Here is a 21573-nt window from a genome sequence, read left to right as displayed (position 1 = left end):
CCATAAGCTGCCTCAATGTTTTAGAGAATTTAGAGGTATGTCCAGCCTCACAACTACAGACCACGTGTACCCAGGACCTCTACACCTGGCTTCATCTGCGGGGATCAGCTGAGGAGCATATCTGTCTGTAATAAAGCCCCTTTGTTGGGAAACATGTTCTGATTAGCTGGGCCTGGCTCCCTAATGGGTGGGCCTAAACCCACCCATGGCTGTGCCCCTGCTCAATCCTGTGAAATCCATCAATTAGGGCTGAATTAATTTCAGTTAATTTATCAACTAATTAAATTGTGATGTAGCGTTTATTTTTCTTGTAGTTTGATATGGGTAAACTGCATGTGAACGCGCTTCTGAGTAATAACGAAATTGTATTCACCGTTACCAAATGATGACGGTTTCTAACCGTGCTGGTGACTAACTGCTATAGTAGTACTAAAACAGAACCTACACGCCACGACAGTTTTCATCCCAGTGGTGACCGCCGCCATTTTAAGTGAGTGAATGACCATACAGATTGGTCAGTGGTTTTCGTCAAAACGCGCGAAAGAGGCGGGTAATTTGAACATGATTGATGGTTAGCTGATGCTATGAACTGATGTTAACTAGTTAGGTGCCGATAGTTCTTCAGAAAATTAGGGAACGTTATACAGTCATGCGAGTTAATCACATAATGTTTGAATTGGGTGCTATTTCTAATTTACCAATATTAAGAACATATGTAACAGTATGTCCGTGAATCTAAATACTCATTTAGCTAGTTTGTTCGCTAAGGTGCTAACAGTATTGGTGATAACGTCAAGGCTTACTACTGTTGAGGCAACATGCACGAGCTTGCTAGCTATGTTGGCTTGGTAACTACCTTACCCTAAAATCACATTTAAAACCCGTTTAAATGCCGAGTCAGTTTGTATAAAAATGTATTACCGCTGCGTTAGATTATGAACAGGCGTTCCATGTGATGTTTAATTTCACACCAATGGTAGTAGCTAGTTTGACTGTCGCAGGTTTGTTTTGGCGGCCATTTTGTAGGGGGAATGCAACTCAAACACGCGGGAACGAGCTTCGTGTAGAGGGCGCGCTTTTCGTGAAGACCCTCGTCTAAGCGATAGCTAGTGGTGTGATCGAGATTAACGGGCAGAGAGGGGGGGTCCCTTGCGAATGCACATCGCTAGTTATAGCGGTGCAACGGAAATACCCCACTTTTATTTTAATCGTATTTTTTTTATTTAAACACTCATCCCCTCCACCTTTCCGTTCACCACAACATGCAACACGTAGTTGGCTATTAGTAGTAACTGTTACAGTGAAAGCTAGCTAGTTAGTTAGCCTGCTAACGTTAGCTAGCCTCCCAGACTCAGCAGCTACGATAAACCCCAACGTTGCCAGTTTGCTACATGGTTTCCTGAGGGAAAACAGGCCACGAAAGAATCAACCATCAACGGCGAGATACGGTCTATTTTGGATGCCAACCTAGCCATTGCCATGCTACCCCAAGCGGTACCACATCTGTTACCTGTGAACTGCTCAATTAGCTAGCTTGCACTGCGCCGGGCGGACCGTGCCGAACCTCCGAGTTCATCCTGCGCTCTTGCTGGACTGCGCTTTGGAGACTAACCTCACTGAAGACCCGAGTTTTGACGGGGATTTATTGCAAAAACGACACTACCCTTGTTATTAGGATATCTCACCCATCAGAGGGGTGACAGTTTGGGGGTGGGGGGGATTGGTTTGCCGGTTCTTATTTTGCCCGGTACCTGTGGTGGAGGCTAGGACGGAGGGAGAGAGGGAATGCTGATAATGGCTGCTCCGGGAAGCTGGAAACGAACCTCCGCCTGAGGTAAGAGATAAGCTTGGTTTATTCACTCACTGGGTTTTAACTCATTTGTTGTGAAGATGCCGTTTTTGTCATCAGTCGTTATGTGTTTGAAGAAGACCATGATGATAAACTGACATCCATACAAACAGCACCTTCCGTACCCTCCCATGTCCTCCAACCTCAGCATCAATATGCCAATTTCAATCACATGGGTGCTAGTTAATTGTACAGGACATTCACTTGGCTTGTAACATTATTTATCGATTCGTACACGTTGTGGACAATTTAGCTAGTAGCTACATTTTCCCGGTAGTGATGCCTTGCAATGTAGATCATCAACGTTGGTTGTGATTCGCCATGATGGAAAACTGCGATAGACAGCTACAATGTATCCGAGGCTAGTTCAGACTATCCTTTAACATCTTTTAGAAATCACATTCTCAGCTGCAATGTACGAATGAAGTAGGATAATCAAAAGTCATCCTGCCCAGTAGTCTCAATATTTAGTATGGGCAGTGTTGGCCATGTAATCTGTCGATGAGCATGCCTCATCATGGACTTATTACGATTTGATGTATGACTGGGATATCCTCCCTTTTCAATGCATCACACAGCCACTGTTTCTACTTGGGGTAAAATTGAGAAATGACGGATGTCATATTCTAAATCACTCCGGCCTAATTTTATCTGCAGTGTTTCCTTTAACTAGCTAATGCAAATATTTTGAAGAGAATGCCCAAAAGCCACCGCATCGCTGCATTTTAGAATTCACAGCAAGACAGTGAGGAAGGGAATTGTAAACTCTGATGAAGGCTGTGGATGGTGATTCAAGAAAAACGATACGTTAAATAATGTCATAATTATATATGTTTTGATTTCGGTATGAAGAATGACATTACAACCCTTGGATCTTCATACGTTAACACGTGTGTCAATTGGGAGTGACATGCAGTTTCTGATGAAATTGCCACCTAAGACTATGAAAAGCAGTCTGTTATTGTTTATTTGTTGGAGTATATTTTCCATTTTGAATAACCTTTGTCGCAAAGTCATACCCTGGATAAATCTCGGTGCCTACACCCTTGATTTCCATGTAGCATTATGAGCAAGCCCTTGCTGTGGTGCTGAAGTAGAAATGCCGGTTCAAAATGGATTCACTTTCCTCTGTCCTTACCATGTTGGCTTCATTCTCTTACTGTTACCACTGCATCGAAGTGAAACCGTTATTACACGTTAATGCATATATCGTTAAGATTGCCATCAGAATTTGTGGTATTTTGATCTCAATGAATGTATCCCTCATCCACGTCCATCATGTTTGTTAACCCTAACCAGAAAAATCATTCCCTCGTTAGTTTTTAGGTGAAAGGTTGGGTGCAGTTTGACATTGTCTCTAAGTTACTGAGTCATGATTCTTTCTTGTAGTGTTGCATGTCCTCATACATTTGGAGCATTAAAATAGATGATTCTCAGTAAATGCTGTATTTCCAAGTTGCATGGATGATTTCCATTTAGCATTCTGAACCACATTATGAGCATTTGACTGCATGTCACAATGACACATTTATTTGGTCAGAAGCTTTGCTGAATACACAGTTGTGATACATTCTCTTGCCAAGATATTGAAAGACCAACTTGAGTGTGTATTACATCCCTCCATACCATAGCTTCATGTTGTAGGCCTGTACAACCTCCTCTCTAGTTCTCTTTCCCTCTCAATTTGGGGTGAGAGAAAAGCTCTGTTCGAGATTTATTTTGGTACTGGTAGCGGAGTGACACGCTGTTGTGAATGGACTGACTGACTGACTAACTTCATTGTATTGAACCTTGACATAACTGTGAAGTGCAGCAAGTTGGTGTTGACTGGTCACCAAAATACTGACTGTGTGAAGAGGTGCTGTTTTATGTGTCAGTCAAGCTGGGTGTGGGAGTGTGATTCCAGGATGATGAGATGCTCAACTGCAAGGATGACTTTCCGGTCATGTTGCAAATATGTATTAGAGCTCATGAGCACTTGGTCCAGTCAAAGGGCATGCCACTGTTTTACCGGTGAGCATGTGTGAAAAGTTTGTGCTGGCGTTTGCAGGTGAAAGTCGGCGAGTGTGTGTGCGTGTCATGAAGCCTAGTAGCGATCATGATGATGGTGGGGGTGGCTGTCTGTAATTTGGACTCTTACTTGAATCTAGTAACTTTAACCCAGGTAGCAGCTTGGACCCCCACTCCCTTCCCATGCTCTTTTTCTGGTGAAACTGGCACTGGTGAGGTAACCTATCGCTTGTTTGTCTTTGGAGAGACCACTTGAGGGGGCCTTCCCCATTCATCTATTGATTTACACCTGAGTTTGATAGCTTAGGGAGGGGAAGCAGGGGACACCCACTCGCACACAAGTTCATAGTCCCCCACCTCCCGTGCCTAGCGTTTACACGGTGGAAAACTTGATTTACAGCGTAAGCAGTGTCTTGCCTGTTACAGAGAAGGCACAGTCCATAGCCCACGGTTTTCGAGGCAGTCCCCTTTGAGCACAAGCCCTTAAAGTGTGTTAGAGAGGGACTGGAAGGAAACCGGTTCAGTGAGTTTACTCTAGAGTGAAAGTTTGCACTTGGGCTTTAGTAGGGCCTGGAACGCTACTCGGACCAATGTTGATTGAACTGCAGCCTGTCAGTTCCTTATTAAACCTGCCCAACACGCCTTTTCCCCTCCCTATTCTATTCCTGTCCAGCAGTCCCAATGTGACTTTGCCCTCAGTGTCTCCATCTCTCTCTGAGAGGACAACCCCACCCCACTTCTCAGCCCTTTAAAAGTACATTTGATTTTGATCTGGCTCTGAATGAACCCATTTCCTGATGCACAGCAACCTCACTACCTCATCAGTACTCAAGTTGCCCACGTGCAGTGTTTCCCCTAATATCACCCTCATCTCAGCCTAGAAATGCTGCCCTGTATCTTATCTTTGATTCGTTTCTATCGAAAATTTTGTTTTTAGGTGCCACTGGATACTGATTTTGGGGCCTTCAGTGTCCATCTGAAGATACAATCTGGGGGACGCACTGGTGAGTGTACCAGTACGTTCAATGATGCTCTCTTGGTTACAGACTATATGCTTGCAACCTTTGGTTCATTACCACCCCACCTTGACTGGCACGTGTCTCAGTGAAGCTTGAGTTTCAAGACTGGGCTACCTGCACAATGTAACCACGTAGTTGGCTACTAAACCTCTCCTTCAGCCAATTCAACATCTGATCAGCTTTGTGTTCTTAGAATTGTGTTTATAACTCTCAGAACCTCTAAGGTAATGTTATGGAAACTGGAAAATGTTGAATGTGAGAGAAGGCAAAGGACATTCCATATGCTAGGTCAGTCAGTAAAATCTGCATCAAGTGAATGGCTAGATCAATTTGCAATGGAGGAATGCTTGGAATGGATTCGATCAATGGCATCGTATGTACATTTGTCATCAGTCATTTAAGCGAGCGAGCATAGCGATCATAATTACATATAATGATTCAAAGAGGAATCAACTTATGTATTAAAAACTACAGTGATTAGCATACAAAAAAAAAAAAATCATCTTGTTTTGAACGATAACTATTGGGGAAAGCCCAGCATCTAAAAAACCGAAGGACACAACTGTAATCCCACAGTTCCAATTTCTCCCCTTGCTGTTGCCAGGAGCAACCAGGCAAGCTTCAAGAAACCGACAACCTTTCCTCTCTCCCCCCCTTCTCTCTTTCCATTTAACCCATATCCTCCTTTTCAGGATACCTTTTTTCTTGAACAGATGTGAATCAAAGTATATTTCATGAACTGAGGTGAGGGTTGTCATCTATAAATCAATCATGATACCCACCAAGTCAGAATTAAAGCCCAGCCTTGTGGTACAGACCAGTAACTGAAGTGGAAATGCTCAGTCTGTTTGAAAACTAGTGCGTCTCTTCTAGGTTAATTGACAGCTGCAGACAAGGCCACTGAGTAGTTGATAGGTGGTTACTATACAGTACCAGTCAAAAGTTTGGGACACATCTACCCATTCTATTTTTTACGATTTTCTACGTTGTAGAATGATAGTGAAGACATCAAAACTATGAATTAACACATATTAACACACCCTCTCTCTGTCAACTGCGTTTATTCTCAGCAAACTTAACATGTAAATATTTGTATGAACATAAGATTCAACAACTGAGACATAAACTGAACAAGTTTCACAGACATGTGACTAACAGAAATGGAATAATGTGTCCCTGAACAAAGGGGGGGTCAAAATCAAAAGTAACAGTCCGTATCTGGTGTGGCCACCAGCTGCATTAAGTAATGCAGTGCATCTCCTCATGGACTGCACCAGATTTGCCAGTTCTTTCGGTGAGATGTTACCCCACTCTTCCACCAAGGCACCTGCAAGTTCCCAGACATTTCTGGGGGGAATGGCCCTAGCCCTCACCCTGCGATCCAACAGGTCCCAGACGTGCTCAATGGGATTGAGATCCGGGCTCTTCGCTGGCCATGGCAGAACCCTGACATTCCTGTCTTGCAGGAAATCACGCACAGAACGAGCAGTATGGCTGGTGGCATTGTCACGCTGGAGGGTCATGTCAGGATGAGCCTGCAGGAAGGGTACCACATGAGGGAGGAGGATGTCTTCCCTGTAACACACAGCGTTGAGATTGCCTGCAATGACAACAAGCTCAGTCCGATGAAGCTGTGACACACCGCCCCAGACCATGATGGACTCCACCTCCAAATCGATCCCGCTCCAGAGTACAGGCCTCGGTGTAACGCTCATTCCTTCGACAATAAACGCGAATCCGACCATCACCCCTGGTGAGACAAAACCGCAAATCGTCAGTGAAGAGCACTTTTTGCCAGTCCTGACTGGTCCAGCGACGGTGGGTTTGTGCCCATAGGCGACGTTGTTGCCGGTGACGTCTGGTGAGGACCTGCCTTACAACAGGCCTACAAGCCCTCAGTCCAGCCTCTCTCAGCTTATTGTGGACAGTCTGAGCACTGATGGAGGGATTGTGCATTCCTGGTGTATCCTCTACCTGTCCCGCAAGTGTGCTGTTCGGATGTTCCGATCCTGTGCAGGTGTTGTTACACGTGGTCTGCCACTGCGAGGACGATCGGCTGTCCGTCCTGTCTCCCTGTAGCGCTGTCTTAGGCGTCTCACAGTACGGACATTGCAATTTATTGCCTTGGCCACATCTGCAGTCCTCATGCCTCCTTGCAGCATGCCTAAGGCACATTCACACAGATGGGCAGGGACCCTGGGCATCTTTCTTTTGGTGTTTTTCAGAGTCCGTAGAAAGGCCTCTTCGGTGTCCTAAGTTTTCATAACTGTGACCTTAATTGCCTACCGTCTAAGCTGTTTAGTGTCTTAATCTTATGGCTGCAATCCCATTAACGGGATGATATGACAACAGCCAGTGAAAGTGCAGGGCGCCAAATTCAAACAACAGAAATCTCATAATTAAAATTCCTCAAACATACATGTATTTTATACCATTTTAAAGGTAATCTTGTTGTTAATCCCACCAAAAGTGTCCGATTTCAAATAGGCTTTTCAGCGAAAGCACCACAAACGATTATGTTAGGTCACCACCAACTCACAGAAAAATTCAGCCATTTTTCCAGCCAAAGAGAGGAGTCACAAAAAGCACAAATAGAGATAAAATGAATCACTAACCTTTGATGATCTTCATCAGATGACACTCATAGGACTTCATGTTACAAAATACATATGTCTTGTTCGATTAAATTCATATTTATATCCAAAAACCTCAGTTTAGATTGGCGCCATGTTCAGAAATGCCTCCAAAATATCCGGAGAAATTGCAGAGCGCCACGTCAAATAACAGAAAAATACTCATCATAAACTTTGATGAAAGATACATGTTTTACATAGAATTAAAGATACACTTGTTCTTAATGTAACCGCTGTGTCAGATTTCAAAAAGCTTTACGGCAAAACACAATATTCAATAATCTGAACACAGCGTTCAGCCACAAAGCAAGCCATACAGTTACCCGCCAAATTGTGCAGTCAACAAAACTTATAAAAAGCATTATAAATCTTCACTTACCTTTGCTGATCTTCGTCGGAATGCACTCCCAGGACTCCCACTTCCACAAGAAATGTTCGTTTTGTTCGGTAATGTCCATCATTTATGTCCAAATAGCTATTTTTGTAGCGTGTTTGGTAAACAAATCCAACGTCAGGAAGCGCGTTTACTAAAAGCTGACGAAATGTCCAAAAGTTCCGTAACAGTCAGTAGAAACATGTCAAACGATGTATTGAATCAATCTTTAGAATGTTTTTAACATAAATCTTGAATAACGTTCCAACCGGAGAATTACATTGACTTCAGATGAGCGATGGAACAGAGCTCCCTCTCATGTGAACGCGCATGGTCAAAGAATGGTCAGGTCATGGCAGACCTGACTAATTCCCCTCTCATTTGGCCCCCCTTCACAGTAGAGGCATCAGACAAGGTTCTACAGACTGTTGACATCTAGTGGAAGCCGTAGGAAGTGCAAACTCACCCATATCTCGCTGTGATTTCATTTGGATCTTGGTTGAAAATCGACCAGCCTCAGAATTTCCACTTCCTGTTTAGATTTTTTCTCAGGTTTTTGCCTGCCATATGAGTTCTGTTATACTCACAGACATAATTCAAACAGTTTTAGAAACTTCAGAGTGTTTACTATCCAATACTAATAATAATATGCATATATTAGCAACTATGACTGAGGAGCAGGCCGTTTACTCTGGGCACCTCTGTGCACCTTTCATCCAAGCTACTCAATACTGCCCCTGCAGCCATAGGAAGTTAAGACCGTTCCACAGGTGCATGTTCATTAATTGTTTATGATTCGTTGAACAAGCATGGGAAACAGTGTTTAAACCCTTTACAATGAAGATCTGTGAAGTTATTTGGATTTTTACGAATTATCTTTGAAAGACAGGGTCCTGAAAAAGGTGCATTTCTTTTTTTGCTGAGTTTAGTAACCAAAATAGTGTTAAACAAATCTAAATATATTTTATTTTTGAGATTCTTCAAAGTAGCCACTCTTTGCCTTGATGACAGCTTTGCACACTCTGGTAAAATAGTTTACCATGGTCCCCAGCCATCAATCTGTACGTCTCTGCTCTCTTTGCTTTGTGATTATGTTTTAGCTGTGTTGTTCTAGCTTGCCGGCCATAACCGTGGTGGTTGGCTAGGCTAATAGCTAGCTAGCCAGCCAGCCAGCTAATGTTTAGCTAAGATTACTCCATATATCTAACCCTCTTTGATAAGAATTAGATGGTGTTATGTAGTGGTTAGATGGTGTTATGTATTTCCAAAACTTTGGTTTACTTTAATGTAGCTGTAAGCTAGGTGTTAATATCAACTGGCAGACTCATGTAGTGCTAACGTAACATTCGCAGGCATGTAGGGCTAACGTTATCAGGCTAGTAGAGCTAACGTTAGCAGGCTAGTTGGCTAGCAACCTTGCAAGTTGATTTGTAACAAATTCCTAAAGTATTTGGTTGTAAATTGGCTGAAAATGTAATTGAAACTAAAAGTCATGAGTGCAAATGATTGGTTTCATTTGAAATTACTGTATTTCTTTTGGAGTTTAAATTCTAGGGAATAGGCTGGCTTGCCGGGTCCTCCATATTACATCACCCCCCGGAAAAATCTTTTCCCGACATGACTTGGGCATTTCTTCGGAATTCTGATTGGTTTTATAGAATAAATAACTAATGCAAATCCATATGTTACATGTGGTTGCGTTTGTTACTTACACTTTTTAAAACGGAATTCAACAATATTAAAACATTTATTGAACTTAGTAGGGAATCAACTAAATGTATTAATTAGCCCAAGTTTATCAGAAGACATAAACAGAATGCAATAGTGATTCGTATTTCCTGCAACTTTCTGAGGAGGCAACAAGAATTCCCCGTTTGTGTATGTGCGGTACGCTCCACTTTGTGTAGCCATTAGCGATGATGCTAATGAAAAGTCTTCTGGTAGATAAAGGTTTTCCCAAAAACATTCTCAATTAAATGTTAACTACAAAGTAGCCTATGCTTACCTGGCAGAATAAGATCATGATTATTTGCATCAATCGAGTGGATATTTGTTTTTGCAAACTTCACCATCACGTGTGCTACAAAACACACTAAACAGCCTCATTCTAGGTGTGCACTGGAATTAAATAAACATTTCTCAAACTTTTCCTGGTGTGATTTAAGCATTTTTGTGTACATAGAAAATCCAATTTAGTAGTTTTTCTATTAAAAAAAGGTGATTTTGATAGTAAAAACCTGAAAATATTGGGGGAAATGGAAACCTGGAAAAACAAAACGGAGAAAGGGGATTTTGGGGAGAGAACCAAAATGTAATCAGGCAAAATATATAACAGATTTTATAAGGCCCTACTTTAGGCGCAGATCTAGGATCAGTTTACCCTGCCCAAGCTTAACCTTAAAATGCAGAGCTGCTTTTGTACTTCATTCATTCACTCATTTACAGATCTCCCTTCCTGTCTGTCTGCCATCCTCTTTCATTCATCTGTACCGAAGGAAAGCCACCTGTTTACTGATCAGTTTGGTAGCATCGTACCAGAGGTGTTTGTGCAGTTCGAGGAATAGGACACCTGACCCCAGATCAGTGTTTTTGATTAGTAACTTCCAGAAAGGTCCACGCCAGGCTAATTCTCACTTTCTCTTGCCCTGCCCCTGTTAGTTTCCTGTCCCCTTTAATGCACTTTTCTCTGCTCTTCGAATGGCTCATAAATTACTAATGAAAGGCAACACACTACACTGGCTCCTTCACCACTGGCTGGCAGGTAGAGGAGTGCTCAGCCCTGGCTCCTGACTAGGGGATGGAGAGGGGAGCCTTTAACCATCATCATACAGGTGACCTGCCAGCCAGGGATATAAGGTGAAATGGTTAGTGGTTGTTATCCTAAACTTGTCCCGTAATGAACAGTTTTGATTTATATTATAGCTCCTTGAGAACTGTATGTAGGCCTACTACTGTGGATTGTTGCAGATCTGTTGATTGTCTTCATGAATTCTGAATAAATTCCAAAAAGCTTACCACCCTGCCACAGGTCACTGCTTCCCTCCACAATTTCAGAAAGTTGTCTCTTGAGGAGGCGCTGGGTCATTTCCAGTATGTAGGTGTATTTACACTATATATGGGTGTACATGGGGTCATTGGGGTGGTTGATTTAGTGTTTGTGTTTTATTTATGAGTGGTTTATTAAGCATGACGCCATGTTCCCCTGCCCTTGTTTGTGTAGTGGTAGGCACAGTGGCCTTTCTGAACAGTGCTGGGCCTGTTGGAGAGCTGACGGTGTGGTGGACAGGGCCCTGGGTGTGTGCCCTCCCTGAGGTGAGTCACTGCTGGGCTAAGCCTGGCTGGTCTGGGGCTCCAGTCTGTCCATTTGCCTTTACTGGAGGTAGTGGACTGGAGAAATTAAATGTTGTTCAACCCTGGGTCTGAATACTCACAGAATGTGAAGGGCAGGCTTTTGCTTAAGCCCAGCACTAACACAACTGACTCAACTAATCAATATATCACCAAAACCTTTTTTTATTTTAATGTGTTAGTACTCATCTGGAACAAAAGCCTGCACACCTTTGGTTCCTACTAACCAGGATGGAAGAACTCTGGACTTGAGGGAGCAAATCCACTCATCACAGTCAACATCTCACTGTCACTCTGAGAGGGCCAGACTTTTATGTTGTTGCCAGAGCAGTCCATAATCACTCTAAGTGTAAGGTGGACTCTGTAATCATTGGATCTTGTGGACAACCACAGATGCTAGTTGTTCTGTAGCACAGCTCCCTCCCAACTAAACAGGTAAATTATGGCTGGTTAGTTTTTAGGTTAGTATTCACTTTGAATGTTGATCAGATTTATGGTTAGAAAACGTTTAACATCACTATGACTAGGGCCAGTACATGTGTCCGCCTGGCTAGGAAAAATGAACGTGACCTCCTGGCTAGGGCCCTAATCATGACACTTTTCAGTCCGTAACGGGTGCTTGTTTACTTATGTTATAACCAACTTTGTCAGAGGCTCTGTGGTCTACTTCCATGTTGCTGAAAAACCATCCCGTGGAAAAAGCCACGGGATTGTTTTTCAATACCGTTAACTATTTATTTATTTATACGTTTTTTAAGTAAATACCTGCAGTCAACTTGTGCAATACATTAGAGAAAGAACATTGCGTTCTTCATTTCACCTGTCATGTTATTATGAAGATTATGGTAGTCCCCAGTCACGTGTCACGTGGTGTTTGTTTACAAGCACACAATAACTAGAGACTGAAGCCTTGTGAGTCACTCACTGTTGTGCAGCATGCGCCAGGTGATCTAATTACAGTATGGAATTCACAACTAAATGTTTGCTAGCCAGATATCTTTTAACTATTAAGCTAACTGTCTAAAATGTGCTAAATGCTCTGCAGTTGTGCATTTGGTTTGCTATTTAGTAGCTAGTTAATGTCTTCCAAAATCAAGCATTCGCTTGGTAACAGCAGAGAATCCCCTTCTGGTTTAAGAGCCTTGCTGGCAAAAATTTGATTTGTGCTTTCAGCAAACGGTGACTATCATTTTTTAGTTACTTGTATAGTTTAGGTCAGAAACTGTACAAAATGTTCGCAATGCGCTCGATAGCATTCTCTATGGGATTTTACATGTTAGTCTGTAATCCGAAGGTTAGCAATGCTATCAGTGTGGTTTGAAAACAGCGGCCTTTGTGTTCAGTGCCGATATTACCGAATTACATGGCACAAGGTCAGTGTGAAGGTACACTATATATACAAAAGTATGTGGACAAACCTTCAAATTAGTGGATTTGGGCTATTTCAGCCACACCCATTACTGACAGGTCTATAAAATAGAGCACACAGCCATGCAATCTCCATAGACAAACAGTAGTAGAATGGCCAGTACTGAAGAGCTCAGTGACTTTCAATGTGGTACCGTCAAAGGATACCACATTTCCAACAAGTCAGTTGGTCAAATTTCTGCCCTGCTAAAGCTGCCCCGGTCAACTGTAAGTGCTGTTATTGTGAAGTGGAAACGTCTAGGAGCAACACCGGCTCAGCCGCGAAGTGGTAGTCCACAAAAAAACACAGAACGGGACCGCCAAGTGCTGAAGCGCATAGCTCGTAAAAATCGTCTGTCCTTGGTTGCAACACTCACTACCGAGTTCCAAACTGCCTCTGGAAGCAACGTCAGCATAATAACTGTTCGTCGGGAGCTTCAAGAAATGGTTTTCTATGGCTGTGCAGCCGCAGAGAAGCCTAAAACCACAATGTGCAATGCCAAGCGTCGGCTGGAGTGGTGTAAAGCTCGCCGCCATTGGACTCTGGAGCAGTGGAAATGTGTTCTCTGGAGGGATGAATCGCGCTTCACCATCTGGCGATTCTGGGTTTGGGGGATGCCAGGAGAACGCTACCTGCCACAATGCATAGTGCCAACTGTAAAGTTTGGTGGGTCTGAGATTTGAACCAGCAACCTTTCAGTTACAGGCCCAAAGCTCTAACCACTAGGCTAACTGCCACCCTGGGATGATTTGGAACGCCAACTGCGAGCCAGGCCTAATCGCCCAACATCTGTGCCCCACCTCACTAATACTCTTGTGGCTGAATGGAAGCAAGTCCCCGCAGCAATGTTCCAACATCTAGTGGAAAGGCTTCCCAGAAAAGTGGAGGCTGTTATAGCAGCAACTCCATATTAATGCCCATGATTTTGGAATAAGGTGTTGAACAAGCAGGTGTCCACATACTTTTGGTCATGTAGTGTATGACAATCTGGATACCGCCCAAGCCTAGTGAACATGTTATTGATGCACCAGGAAGATGCAGAACGGTGTGAGAGAGGTGGGTGGGTGTGTGAGAAATGCATGTTTCTGTGTGTGTGTTTGCAGTGAGCGGCTGCTCTCCTTGGTGCTGCTTTTTGCTCGGCAGCCTGCTGACCTGCTTAACTCAGCTGAGAGGGAGCTGATGGAGAAGGAGACAGAGAGACACTGAAAAGCAAGGTAACAGAGGAAGAAAATAAATAAGGAGATGAATCAAGTTAAGTGGAAAGGTGTTTTCAAGGAGAAAGACGACAACATTATAGCATGTCAAGATAAGAAAGTGTAGGTAGCTACTGTATGTCAGTGTGGGTGAGGGGAGGGAAGAGGGACAGCAGCTCTTAAAATAGACCTTACTACTTCATCACTTAAGCAAGCCTTGATCCGTGCCTGTACTGTACTAGATTATCCTCCTATGAATAAAAACATCTCTTCATTATGCATATTTTATATATGATGAGCTTTATAGATTTGTCTTATGACGGGGAGGGGAGAGCGTACAGAGACACAAAACTTGACTGATGGATTGGTTAATGACTGTTCTGCTGTAACTTTTGTACATTTCCATGTGACCCAAGGCTTGGAATTCAATCAAACCCACCAAAGCAATGTTTACATTGTTTGTTTACAAACTACTATCCCTGTAAAACTGAAAGCATATGGTCATTTCCATATAAAAGGACCCGTGAGCATTAACATGTGAAGTTCATAGGAGCATTTCAAATGAAAGCTGAGTCTACTTTTTAGAAAGTAAGGCATATATACATTTTTCAACCATATTCCACCCTAAAAATTAGGGATACGCAAAGGCTTTGATTTCTGGTCAAATAGACGGAAAATGGGTCTTCAACAATATCTATCAGAAAGTCTTAAAAGGTATTGGAAATGCATCAAAACACAATGTGAAAGTAAAGACCCCTGCCAACTTATATTTTATTTAACCATTATTTAACTAATTAATATCAGCACTTATATTTTGTTTTGGAGAAATTATTTACCTTCTGTGAATTTAAGAAACCTTGCCTTGTGCCTTGTGCGTTTTTGGTAACGGAATTACATCTGTGTAAGATATTTTCAAATTTCTCTCCCTCTTGAGGAAGGATAATTAAAGTTCACGGCACCAAACCACAGTTGGGTCACCTGCTACTGTTCTCCCTTCCACTGGCATACTGTTATTCAGCTCAGCTCAGCTCAGAACAGTTATTTTATCTTTCTGTCGTCTGGTGATCAAAGCAAGACTGTGAAAACAGTCTGGACAACCCTTCCCTTGCACTCTCTCTCTCTGTCTCTTCTCGCTGTCTCTCCAGATGTCACCTCTCCCAGCCCTTACTGACACCTACCATGTTTCCATCTACTGTAACAAGCATCCTCGCCCACTCATCACCGACAAATACCGGATGTCCATGGACGTTGAAAGTAGTTGAAATTTGGTCAGTCCTCCCTGGCCAGACCAAATCTGAGTTTGGACAGTACAGCACAGTAGAAAGCAGGAAAGAAAAGTACACTACTGTACAGTATAGTACAGTAGCGCACACTACTATAAACTCTACTGTACTCTAGTGCGCTCTACTTTGCTGTACTGTAATGTCCAAACTTGCGAAGCATAGAAATCTATGATTGTTTCAGATTTGGTCTGGTCCGGACAAAACATATGTGGCCTTGTTTAGGGCCGGAACTCATTACAATAATATGCAAAAAAGGGATATTGCATATTTCTACCTTTGTGTACCTATTCAGGATACATCCCCATGCAGGGGTTCAGCGTTAACGCTCAATTCTGATTTTTCACGCAGAACATTTTTTATATATTTTTTTCTTGCTGTGTTTTATAAACACAGATCTAATATGCTTATTGTCATTTCTGCTCAGCATCAGACTAATTTTGTGCTTCAGTTGCACTTTTCCACTCGGATGTGAAGTCACGAACAGGCTTTCAATCAGCAGACGGCGCTCTAGCTGGTGTGTAGCAATTTTTCTCCGGTACTTTTCTCGGTGTAGCCTACTTTTCTCCAGTAAAATGCAAGATTAACTTCAAACAAAACATTAGAATGTTTCTGGCTACATTATTTCTATGATTAACATTAGAAATATTATGGCCATGCATAGTTTTTGCAAAAGAAACCTTGCTTTTTCATTGTACGCTCATTTACTTGTGTGGCTGCTATCCTAACACCGTACCAAACCGGCCGGCGCACCAAACGCGATTACGACACGCAGGTTAAAATATCAAAACAAACTCTGAACCAATTGGATTAATTTGTGGACAGGTCTAAAAACATTAAACATTTATGGCAATTTAGCTAGCTAGCTTGCCGTTACTAGCTAATCTGACCTATTTAGCTAGCTTGCTGTTGCTAGCTAATTTGTCCTGGGATATAAACGTTGAGTTGTTACTTTACCTGAAATGCACAAGGTCCTCTACGCCGACAATTAATCCACACAAAATGTTCAACCGAATCGTTTCTAGTCATCTCTCCTCCTTCCAGGTCTTTTCTTCTTTGGACTTTATATAGCGATTGGTATCTAACGTTCATTGTTACCATGACGACCGACCGAACTCAGATCTTTCAATCACCCACGTGGGTATAACCAATGAGGAGATGGCACGTGGGTATCTGCTTCTATAAACCAATGAGGAGATGGGAGAGGCAGGACTTGCACCGCTTTGAGAGTCACAAATAGAACTTTCTTCTATTTTAGCGCTTGGCAACGCAGACGCTCGTTGGCGCACCCGAGCAGTGTGGGTGCAATAATTTAATAACGCATGTTTTAAATTTATTTTGCAGTGCACGCGACGCGAGCGGTGTGGTCAGAATGTAATAGCGTTGCACTTCTGTCATCTGAAGAAAAGAGCTTAATTTTCAGCAGAATGTTTTGAACTAATGTATTTCTGTGAAGAAAAACTATAGGAAAACACGCCCCTGATCACTCTGTTGAAGCAAAAAAAACACTGACTTTCGATATAAAACGTAGGTGAAATGGTTTAAAACACAGATTGTTTTTATGGTCTGTGTTTTGAAAATGCTTATTTCTGAACTATAACGTGACCCCTGCCATGAATAGAATGATATTCATATCCATAATTATGCACTTCTGAATATTACAGGTCAAGGACACATGATGTAAATCCACTTTACCCACTGTATTTCAATAACCAAAATGTATATTTTTTTCAAACTCAAGGGGTCATGTCATAGCTGACACCCATTCTTTCTGCAGACATCATTGGTTCTTAATTCTGAGTTTTTGGAAAACATAGTCACACAAAAACAGAAAGGTAAAAAAAAGAAAATTTGAAAATTGCATCTGCACGGTTCTTCCAGTAAATGCGTTTTAGTGAAATTTTATTTTAAATTGTTCAAAGTAGTCCTTATGCATAGTTGTATGGTTTGTTAAACTTTGAAATGTTTTTTTTGGTTAGCATACATTTTAGAATTAAACATCTGAGTCAAAGTGTAATTCCTTTACCGTGGTAATTCCCATCTACAAAAAAGCTGTGTCTACAAAACAGCTAATGTGTAGGCTAAATACACCATTGCAGATTTGATTGAATTGAGCCATAACTTCTTTACTTTGATGGTTTACCTGGAATGTATTGCTGCTGTGGATGACTGGGCACTTGTGGAATGCACTGTACTGTATTAGTTAATGATAGGTTGGTCTATGAAGGACAGGATTGTGACCTCTTATCCCGGCAGGTTCACATATTGCTCTTGTACTCTTACAGTGCATACAAGTATTCAGACCCCTTCACCTTTCCCAAATTTTGTTACGTTACAGCCTTGTTCTAAAATGGATTACATAAAAAAATATATATATATATGATTGGAGTCCACCTGTGGTAAATTCGATTGAACATGATTTGGAAAGGCACACACCTGTCTATATAAGGTCCCACAGTTGACAGTGCATGTCAGAGCAAAAACCAAGCCATGAGTTTGATGGAATTGTCTGTAGAGGCTTGTGTCGAGGCATAGATCTGGGGAAGGGTACCAAAAACTTTCTGCAGCATTGAAGGTCCCCAAGAACACAGCGGCCTCCATCATTCTTAAATGGAAGGAGTTTGGAACCACCAAGACTCTTCCTAGAGCTGGCTGCCCGGCCAAACTGAGCAATCGGGGGAGAAGGGCTTTGGTCAGGGAGGTGACCAAGAACCTGATGGTCACTCTGACAGAGCCCCATGGTCACTCTGACAGAGCCCCAGAGTTCCTCTGTGGAGATGGGAGAACCTTCCAGAAGGACAACCATCTCTGTAGCACTCCACCAATCAGGCCTTTATGGTAGAGTGGCCAGACGAAAGCCAAAAGGCACCTAAAGAACTCTCGGATCATCAGAAACAAGATTCTCTGGTCTGATGAAACCAAGATTGAACTCTTTGTCCTGAATGTCAAGTGTCAAGTCTGGAGGAAATCAGGCATTGCTCATCACCTGGTCAATACCATCCCTACGGTGAGGCATGGTGGTGGTAGCACCATGCTGTGGGGATGTTTTTCAGTGGCAGGGAGACTAGTCAGGATCGAGGGAAAGATGAACAGAGCAAAGTACAGAGAGATCCTTGATGAAAACCTGCTCCAGAGCACTCAGGACCTCAGACTGGGGCAACGGTTCACCTTCCAACAAGACAATGATCCTAAGCACACAGCCAATGCAGGAGTGGCTTTGGGACAAGTCTCTGAATGTCCTTGAGTGGCCCAACCAGAGCCCAAACTTGAACCTGATCGAACATCTCTGGAGAGACCTGAAAATGGCTCCCACCTCCCTCCACCTTTCTACCTCTTCCTTTCTTATTCCACCCTCAGCTCTGTTTCTCTACCCCTCTCTCTTTGTTTTCATTCAGCCTCAAATTTTGAGAATAAATTTGGCCCACTGGGTTTCGGGCTTGCCGTGCTGTGTAAAATAAAACATTTAAATAATAATTCTGTGTGTCTGCATACCTTTTACTACTGCGCTCTCTCAGCAGCTGCAGCCACTAGCGGCACCAGGATTCCAATATTGTCTGGGCTAGAGAACTTTGGCCATGATGAAACAAATTTTTCTGGGGATTTCAATGTTTCAAATTGCATTACGAATATGCTGGAGTGTACTCGGGAGAATGATGATCCACAAGACCATGACTGGCAGCGCATCTCAGAATTAGGAGAAACCCATATTCCAATGGCATCTGTTAACACCGATACATCCTAAGAAATTACACCCTATGACTGCCCTGCTACTGTGCCTTGCTGGACCTTGTAAACTATCGAAAGTAGACCCAAAACTGATAAATGTTTTCCGAATCAGGCATAGGCTTCATGCAGTTATTTTGGAATAAAACATGCATTCATGTTTGGCAGAAAATCCATTTATTGTTTAATTATTAAAAGCTCACGTTTTATTTTATTTTCAAAAGAAAATGGTTAATACACTTGATTTATGCTACATAATTGAATACTAAATGTTTCTGATCAGTGATAGATGAACAAATGAAAAAATGAGCTACCACCTCCACTTGTTTGCCCAGCCATGTAGAGATCAATTAGTTAAACCAAATCACATAGATTGATTGTCAGACAAGTCACAGGCTTTTGTTTGGGAGTAGGACAGGCTGCTACTATGCGAGTGAAGAACAAAATCTACTTGTTAAGCTACATAAAATGAGGGATGCACGATATATCGGTGAGCATATCGTAATCGGCCGATATTAGCTAAAAATGCCAACATCGGCATCGGCTCGATGTCTGTCTCGTTTAACGCTGATGTGCAAAACCGATGTCAAAGCTGACGTGGATACCTATATAACATAAGTAGATGACGTAATAACGCCACAAAAAATACAGCGCTACACAGAACAAAATCATAAAAATACTAAGTGCACTTCCACTAACTAAACAAGTTCAAGTCGAGCAGTCGTATGAAAGAGTTATAAAATTTCAGCGAGACAACTCAAAGGCGAAATCCATTAACGCCAAGATTATGGAATTCATTGCCCTTGACAATCAACCGTCCTCTGTCGTGGATGATGTTGGCTTTCGCCAACTGGTCGAGCCCCGGTACACACTATTTTTCAGATGTTGCCCTACCGGAGTTACACAGTATTGTTGAAACGTACATCTATGAGCTACTTGCTATGGGCGTCACTGCTATTAGCTTCACGACTGACATTTGGACCAGCGATGTCAGCCCGATGAGCATGCTGAGTCTGACAGCACAGTGGGTCGATGAAGATTTCGTACTGAGGAAAGCTGTATTGCATGCTCAAGAATGTGCTGGTTCTCATACTGCTGCTGCTGCCATTTCAATGGCATTTGAGAACATGTTTGTAACTTGGAAACATGAACACACTCCTAGCGCCATTTGAACAATTGACTCAAGAAATAAGCTAATCAACTGCGTCTGCATCAGACGTGATACCCTCTGTCATGGCATTGAAACGCCTACTCAACAAAAACTCCCGACACAGACCGGGGGTTAAAACCGTTCAAAAGTACTCCAGGCTGTGAACAAGCGATTAGGTGGCATTCTCGCTGAGCCTCTTTACTGTGTCGCCACCATGCTCGATGCTAGGTACAAGGACCGCTACTTCGATGCAGACCAGAAGCACGGTTTACGTGAAATGTTACACACAGCTGGACAAGATGGAAACGGACACAGTGACAGTGCACACCGAGGAAGAGGCCACGGACAGACGGAGCTGAAACTTCACTGCTTGACATGTATGATGAAATCCTGGTTGAGAATGAACAAATGAACAATGAAACAGCACAGCAAGTAAGTGAAATAAATAGGTTTTGAATATGTTTTACTGGTAATGGGGACATGCGTAAATGCCAACAAAATAACTGTGTGTGTGGTGTGTGTGTGTGTAACCTTTTAACTAGGCAAGTCAGTTAAGAACAAATTCTTATTTACAATGACGGCCTACCCCGGCCAGACCCGGATGACGCTGGCCAATTGTGCGCCTCCCTATGGGACTCCCAATCACGGTCAGATGTGATACAGCCTGGATTCGAACCAGGGACTGTAGTGACGCCTCTTGCACTGAGATGCAAATCAAAGTGTATTTGTCACGTGTGCCGAATACAACAGTGAATTGCTAACTTACAGGCTGTAACCAATAGTGCAAAAAAGGTATTAGGTGAACAATAGGTAAGTAAAGAAATAAAAACAACAGTCAAAAGACAGTGAAAAATAACAGTAGCGAGGCTATAAAAGTAGCGAGACTACATACAGACACCAGTTAGTCGGGCTGATTGAGGTAGTATGTACATGTAGATATGGTTAAAGTGACTATGCATATATGATGAACAGAGAGTAGCAGTAGCGTAAAAGAGGGTTTGGTGGGTGGCGGGACACAATTCAGAGCCCGGTTAGCCAATGTGCGGGAGCACTGGTTGGTCGGGCCAATTTAGGTAGTATGTACATGAATGTATAGTTAAAGTGACTATGCATATATGAAAAACAGAGAGTAGCAGCAGCGTAGAAGAGGGGTTTGGGGGGGGCACACAGTGCAAATAGTCTTGGTAGCCATTTGATTACCTGTTCAGGAGTCTTATGGCTTGGGGGTAAAACTGTTGAGAAGCCTTTTTGTCCTAGACTTGGCACTCTGGTACCACTTGCCATGCGGTAGTAGAGAGAACAGTCTATGGCTGGGGTCTTTGACCATTTGTAGGGCCTTCGTCAGAGGAATCGATGCATCCCTACGTAAAATGCTATCAAAATGTTCTGATCAGTGATAGGCCTATATGAGCAAACTAGAATAAAGATGATCATGAGCACACCTCAATTTAGCTAACATTTTCCCAGCCTAATTGTAACCAGATATCCAAAGATTCAGTGAAAAGAAAAAAGTCTGACATGGATTGATTTATCGAGACGAGTCCCCACGCTTGTCTCAAAGCAGCGCGATGGCACTGTCCCAATCAA

At 42.6% G+C, this 21573-nt stretch overlaps 1 protein-coding gene across 3 annotated transcripts in view; it reads left to right on the top strand.

Annotated features, from left to right (window-relative positions):
- Window positions 1–1105: 1105 nt before the first annotated feature.
- LOC120031160 (dual specificity tyrosine-phosphorylation-regulated kinase 1B-like) overlaps window positions 1106–21573 on the top strand; it is a 73296-nt gene continuing 52828 nt past the window's right edge. For all 3 annotated transcript variants that reach the window (XM_038976764.1, XM_038976763.1, XM_038976762.1), the window contains exon 1: window positions 1106–1834. The gene's annotated coding sequence lies outside the window, so the exon portion shown is untranslated. The remainder of the gene's footprint in view (window positions 1835–21573) is intronic.

The sequence above is a fragment of the Salvelinus namaycush genome, chromosome 37, assembly GCF_016432855.1.
Source record: "Salvelinus namaycush isolate Seneca chromosome 37, SaNama_1.0, whole genome shotgun sequence".
Lineage (NCBI taxonomy): Eukaryota > Metazoa > Chordata > Actinopteri > Salmoniformes > Salmonidae > Salvelinus > Salvelinus namaycush.
This window is presented reverse-complemented; position numbering and strand designations above follow the sequence as displayed.